Here is a 7,589-nt window from a genome sequence, read left to right as displayed (position 1 = left end):
GGAACTCACCATGCTTCAAGTCAGTGATTTGAAGGAAATTTAACAGTTAAGTTAAAAGTAATGAAAAACTGAACCATATCCAGATCGTATCTATGTGTTCCTTGCATGATAGGTTCACCCTATAAGCAAATCAGAAAGAGCATTTTCGTGAAGTGCATAGTGGCAGGTTGGGCTCCAAGAGATATAAAGGCCTCTCCAGTGCCACCAGCAACAGTCCATTCAGGAAATACTCCGTGTTCTGTCCCTTCCTCACAACTTATTAAGCATATGCTTAGGGGGTGCTGAGATGCCATAACACAGGTCGCAAGCTTTTTCTATCCACAATTTATTTGAATTCAACCAGAGTAGTTTCTGACCTATTGCTGAAAATAATAGTTCTTGTCAATCTGTGTTACTCAATTGTTGAGTTGTCACTATATCATCAGAGATTTGAAATAGGACTAAGGGTATATTGAAACATGCTTGATAAATAAGTGATTTTCTTTGGGGGGGGGGTCTATGAAAATTCACACCAAATTCCAGTCAAACTTCTTAATAATATCATTTACAAAGAAAAATAAGTTTTCGTTCAATTTCAAATTGTTCATTATTAGTATGTATCGGTACAATTGATTTTTGTATTTTGACTTTGTATCTGATGCCTTGCTAAATTCACATTTTACTTCTAACAACCTACTGTTGATTCTTTGTAGCTTCTTCAAACACAATAATGTCATCTGTGAATAGCTAACTGCTCTATTCCTTTCTCTCCATTTTGTATGGTAATTATTTTTTATTTACTTTCTGCTTTATTTGCCTTGTTGCACTAATTAGGACCTCCAATATGATGTTAAATAAGAGTTATGGTGAGAGTAAGCATACTTTCCTGTTTCCCAATCTTGGAACTAATTCGGTCCTTCACAATTAAGTATTATGCTAGTCATATTTTCTGGGTTGATTCTTTCTCTATTGGGTTTAAAACAATAAATTATTCCCAGTTTATTAAGAGTTTCAACACAAACAGATGTTGACTTTTGTAAAATACTTTTTCTGTATAAATACAATCATATGGATTTTCTTTAGTTTGTTAATGTATTTATTGATAACATTGATTTTGAATGTTGAACCAGCCTTGCATTCCCAGGATAAATCCTGCTCAGTTTTGGTGTTGTAATATTTTTAAGTTATTGAATTTAATTTGAAACATTGTGGAGGATTTTTGCATCTATATTCATGAGAAATACCAGTCTACAGTTTTCTTTCCTTGTAATGCCTTTGTTTTGTTCAAAAAGTAATTCTGACTTCATAAGATGAATCAAGAAGTGCTCTCACACCTCTTCTGTATTCTAGAAGAGTTTGTGTAAAATTGACATTATTTCTTCCTTGTATTTTTAGTATAGGCTTTTAATATCTGAATCAATTCCACTGCACTAAACACAATTTAAAGTCAACAATTTCATGTAAAGCAACAATACAAACATTTTGGATCAGAAATGCTGTGACAACCTTTTTTTTTTTTTGGATAAGAATTCTCAATGACTTAAAGATTTTACTTCTTAAATTGACTTTTGATTTGTCTGTTTTGTAATAGAATTTTACAAGTAATTTGACAAGCTGATTCAAAGTTTACGTGAACAAAAACTAATCAAAGTATTGCTAAAGAAGAATAAGAATATAGTATTTGAAATATCAATGTTTATTTCAAAACTGTATATAATTAAGCCAGTGTGGTATTGGCATAAAATAAACAAAATGACTAGCATAAATAAATTGAGAGGACAGAAACAGACACCTAGATATAAGGATATGAAAATATGAGACAAATGACAGAAGTGGATTATAACTCCACGAGAAAAGGTTGAGCCCTTAAAACTTAATAACTAGGACCACTGAAGATGAGAAAATATGAGAAAGCAAACTTTAATTCTTACTTTGTGCTCTTTATAAAAGTTAATTTCTAACGGGTTAAAGACTAATGTGAAAGGAACTTTAAAATTTAAATAAACCGTAGTAGAATGGGCTTCCTTTGTGGCTCAGCTGGTAAAGAATCCTCCTGCAATGCAGGAGACCTGGGTTCGATCCTTGGGTAGGGAAGATCTCCTGGAAAAGGGAAAGGCTACCCACTCCAGTATTCTGGCCTGGAGAATTCCATAAGCTGTATAGTCCATAGGGCCGCAAGGAATCAGACTTGACTGAGTGGCTTTCCCTTCACTTTCATAGTAGAATACCCATGACCTTGATGTAGGAAAATATTTATTAAATTAGATACAAGGAAAAAAATTCTAACAAAGAAAGTAGGTTGATTAATAAGATCATACTAAGATTAATAATTTCTGTTAATCAAAAGAAATACAGTAAAAAAAATACTGAGTAAAACTGAGACAAGTTACTTGCAGCATAAAACTAACAAAGAAATAGTATAGTCATAATATACAAAAGACTATAAATTGATAAAATGGACAATAAAAAATCATCAAAAATAAGACATTCCCCAAAATAGTGAATATAAATACATATTAAAAAAGAAAGTACACATCCTCAGTAATAATCACATACATTTAAAATAAGACTACAATGAGACATCTTTTTATATCCACTAAATTGGCAAAACTTAAGAAGTCAAATATTATTAAGGATTAGAGTGTAATGAGAATGTATCAATGGGAACTCATGTATATTACCTATGGGAAAGCAAACTGTTATGACATTTTTGAAAAATAATAGGCACTACCTTCTAAAGTGGAACTTTTTAGTCTCAAAACAGTGATCTCCCAGAAAAAAATGTTTGCACCTAAGTACCAGAATGCATATATTTATATATATATATATTCCAGAAAATATATACAAGAATCTCCAGAGAAACAATATTAATTATAATTGCAAAACAGCAGAAACTGAAGTGCCCCTCAGCATCAACAGTTGAATGAGTACATTATGCCATACTCAGTCGGTAGAACACTATAGAATGAATTTACAGCTACACACAAAGCCACAAAAATTGTAGAAATACAGTCCTGACAGAATAAACAAATCCTAGAAGACAATATATGATAACATTGTTTTTTATAAAGCTCAAGTGTATGAGCTTTTATAAAGCTTTTATAAAGCTCATACATAGTAGAAAAACTATTTTTAGTGGCAAGGTAATGATAATATTCAGGATAGTGATTGTAGGAGGAGCAAGATTTTGTGATAGGAGAATACAGAAGCCTTCATTGACTCATTTCATACTTGAGCACTTTATTATTAAGCTATGTAATTCATCTATTTCACACATATATTCTTTGCTGCTGCTGCTGCTGCTAAGTCACTTCAGTTTATATTAATGATATAATTTAACAGTTTTTAAAGATTAAATAAGATTATGAGTGTATGTGTGTCTGTGCACTTTAGAAGATTTAGTTGTTCTCTTAATACATGGTTTAATCCTAGATGGCTCAACGGGTAAAGACCCACCTGCAATGCAGGAGACACAGGAGATATAGGTTCAATCTCTGAGTCAGGAAGATCCCCTGGCAAAGAAAATAGCAACCGCTCCAGTATTCTTTCCTGAAAAATCCCATGGACAGAAGAGCCTGGTGGGCTACAGTCCAAAAGGGTTGCAGAGTCGGACCCATATGAGCAACTAAGCACACACATATGCAGAGGGAGTGAGCATACGGCCAGACTTCCCAGATTCCTCCAACTTAATTTATCTCAATAAATCATGTGCTGAGATAATACTGAGTGATGAGGAAAAAAGTTCCATCTGGATTAAGGCTCAATGACGACAATATGACATTCTAGCACTGCACCACTCCTGCTAAGAGATCCAGTTCTTCAGCCTGCTCTAGCTCGGTATCTTGGTTAGGGCTTCTGTTTTCTATGGTTAAGATAAAGAAAAAGCCAAACAGAAAGCTTTATCACCAGGAAGGAGCTCAGTCTTTTTGTTTCTCCAATCCCTCCCACTAAAAGAGAAGCAAATAGAACATCATGTAAGTTTAAAACTCTGAAGGTAAACAAGCCCAATGTATTCCATAATCCTACAAGCTATCCACTGGAAAAAAAGTTAAATCATAAAGAATAAAGAGAAAAAGAAACTGTGCTTGACTAGTTGCTGAAATTCGTCTATTTTTTGGTCCTTTGAAGTTCAAGGCGTATTTTTAGCTTTCTGATAAATTTGTACAACTGGATAAAGATAAAATGATAGTATAATCCATCTTGTGAGATAAATAATTTTTTCAAAACTGTCTGATTTTTCTAGAAACATTTTGAGTAATCTGTTGACATTCCTGTGGTCAGACAATTATGGCAATAAACATGGTGCAAATGATATATTAAGTTATGTGAAGCAGCTACTTCCAAGAAATGTTTTGGCCATGTCCTTGTAAAAACAAGTAGAGACATCCCTGAACCTATCACAATCTACACTCAAAATGTTCATCCATATCAACTGTACAATTATAGCAATCTTAATAAGCATGTGATGGTTTCAACAAACTAGGAGAAAATCTTGTGAGAATTACTGTGGGATATATCTTGACTAAAAGATTATTGAGCCATAACCTGCTGGTCCAGTGTTAAAACAGAAATAGAACACAGAGCAGTAAGTAAAAGGTAACTCAATTTAATGGGCTTCCTGGGTGGCTCAGTGGTAAAGAATCTGCCTGCCAAACAGGAAATACACATTCAATCCCTGGGTTAGGAAGATCTCCTGGAGAAGAAAATAGCAACCCACTCCAGTATTCTTGCCTGGGAAATCCCATGGACAGAGGAGCCTGGCAGACTACAGTCCAAGGGGTTGCAGAAGAGCCAGACATGACTTAGCAACTAAATAACAACAACACCTCAACTTATGTCTAAAATTATTTGAATACCATTAAGTGGATATAGAGTAAGTGCTCTAAATATGAATGAGTTCCATTTTTTGAAATTTATTTATTCTTAATTAGAGGATAATTAATTTACAATATTGTGTTGGTTTCTGCCATACATCAACATGAATCAATCATAGGTATGCATATGGTCCATGTGTTTTAAACCTCCCTCCCACCTCCCACCACATTCCACCTCTCTAGGTTGTCACAGAGCGCTGAGTTTGAGCTCCCTGCATCATACAGCAAATTCCCACTGGCTGTCTATTTTACATATGGTAAAGCATATGCTTCAGTGCTATTTTCTCAATTCATTCCACCCTCTCCCTCCCGCTCTGTGTCTACAAGTCTCTTCTTTGTGTCTGAATCTCCTCTGTTGCCCTGCAATTAGGCTCATCAGTACTATCTTTCTAGATCCCATATATATGCATTAATATACAATATTTGTTTTTCTCTTTCTGACTTACTTCACTCTGTGTAATAGGCGCTAGGTTCATCTATTCCTTAGACCTGACTCAAATACATTTCTTTTTATAGCTGAATAATACTCCATTGTATATAGGTACCTCAACTTTTTTATCCATTCATCAGTCAATGGATGTCATTACTTCTATGTCCTCACTATTGTAAATAGTGCTGCAATGAAAACTCGGGTATACGCGTCTTTTTCGATTATGGTTTCCATCATAGAGTAGTTTTATTCACAGTTTTTAAAGGAATCTCCATACTGTCTTCCATAGTGGCTGTATCAACTTACATTCCCATCAAGAGTACAAGAGGGTCCCTTTTTCTCCACACCCTCTCCAATATTTGTTTGTAGATTTTTTGATGATGGCCATACTGACTGGTGTGAGGTGATACCTCATTGTAGTTTTAATTTGCATTTCTGTAATAATGACTGATGATGAGCATTTTTCATGTGTTTATTAGCCATCTGTATATCTTCTTTGGAGAAATGTCTGTTTAGATCTTCTGCCCACTTTTTGATTGGGTTGTTTATTTTTCTGGTATTCAGCTGCTTGTATATTTTGGAGATTAATCCTTTGTCAATTGTTTCATTTGCTATTATTTTCTCCCATTCTGAGGATTGTCTTTTCACATTGTTTATAGTTTTTTTGCTGTGTAAAACTTTTTAAAAATATAGAATGCTTCATAAATTTGCATGTCATCCTTAAATAAAGGCCATGCTAATCTTTTCTACATCATTCCAATGTTATTACATGTGCTGCCAAAGTGAGCACAAATGAGTTCCATTCTGAGTGTGCATTTGTAAGTCCAGAAAAGTTAGCCTAGGTACCCAACAAATATAATCAGCTATATAGTGCTTTACTGTAAGAGGTTTACAGTACTATTCACAAATACATGAAAAATAAAAAATAAAGAAAACATTTTTAATCTTACAGTACATTATCTTGAAAAGTACAGTAGTACAGTACTGCATAAAGCTGGCATATAAGGGCTGGCATTAAGTGAACTGGCAGGAGGAGTTACTGACGGGAGGAGAGAGAGGCAGTGGGAGATGGTGGAGCTGAAGGATACTACACAATATGAGATGTGGGGCAAGCTGCAGTTTCACTTATGCCGGATCTTAGTGGCAGAGATTCTGGTTCCCTGCTGGATTCGATTCTATCTAACCTTGAAAAGACAGTCCAGTGATGCCTGGGTATCACTGGGTATCGTTTTTTCTCATCATAAATAACGTGGTACCACTGAATTGCATTCCAAACGGCTGCTACAATCTTTGTGTACCATTCTACGTTCAGGTCCCGTGCCTCAAAAGTTAACAGTGACTCCTCAAATAGAACTAACTTACTTGATTGGACTTGTGAATGAACATTTGCATCTTTGAAAGTTTGCAACTTGAAAGTTTGCATGTAGGAGACTCAAAGTACTTTACAGCGACACTGATTTAGAAACTCCTTTTCCTGCCCATAAGCATTCCTTATATATAGCTACTACTTTCATGCTAGTTTCTAAGAAAGGAAGGAAGGAAGAAAAGGAAAAAGAAAGGAAGGGAGGAAATGTGAGAGAAAGTAAAAAAAATAAAGAGAAATTCTTTCAGTATTGATCAGCCTGGTTTTCTACCTCCTCTTTCTCTCTCTTTCTGCTAGATAGGTTGCTCCTAAAAGGGAGGGGAATGGAAAAAAAACTGAGTTCACAAGGCCAGTAGTAGAGGGAACCTGCGGACAAATTTAAGTTAAACATTTTTTACTAAAATATTTTATAAGAATACTTACATATATTCTTGCCATCTAAACAAATTTACCTAAATCAATTCCTCTCAAACTTGGCTGTGAACTTGAGACACTGAAAGGGCTTTCATGTTTCCTTCATGGCTGAAGGATAATTTTACTGATTGTATAATTCTAGGTTGATGAGTTTTTAACATTTTAAATATTTATCCCACTTTCTTCTTGCTTGCATGGCTTGTGATAAGAGGTCTTCTATAATTTTTATCCTGCTTCTCTATATTTAAGGTGGTTTATTACTTCTGACATCTCTCAGGATGTTCTCTTTGCTTCTGGGGTTTTGCATTTTGAATAGCATACACCTACATGTATATTTTTTGGGTTATTCTGTTTGACTGTAAATCTCTGGATCCATTTCTCTCCCCAGATACAGGGAAAGTGAATTTCCCTGTAATTCCAATCTTCTAATTTTTGTTCAGTTGCTCAGCTGTGTCTGACTCTTTGTGATCCCATAGACTACAGCACGCCAGGCTTCCCTGTCCTTCACCATCTCCTAAAGCTTGCTCAA

The 7,589-nt window shown here is 34.8% G+C and overlaps 1 non-coding gene across 1 annotated transcript; it reads right to left on the bottom strand.

Annotated features, from left to right (window-relative positions):
* Nucleotides 1–5,966: 5,966 nt before the first annotated feature.
* On the bottom strand, nucleotides 5,967–6,073 carry LOC138984271 (U6 spliceosomal RNA). Its single transcript, XR_011461532.1, has one exon. It is a non-coding gene; the product is annotated as a U6 spliceosomal RNA (small nuclear RNA).
* Between the last annotated feature and the right edge of the window lie 1,516 nt (nucleotides 6,074–7,589).

The sequence above is a fragment of the Bos mutus genome, chromosome 20 (genome assembly GCF_027580195.1).
Source record: "Bos mutus isolate GX-2022 chromosome 20, NWIPB_WYAK_1.1, whole genome shotgun sequence".
Classification (NCBI taxonomy): Eukaryota; Metazoa; Chordata; class Mammalia; order Artiodactyla; family Bovidae; genus Bos; species Bos mutus.
The sequence above is the reverse complement of the archived record's forward strand: the minus strand, read 5'-3'. Positions and strand labels throughout refer to the sequence as shown.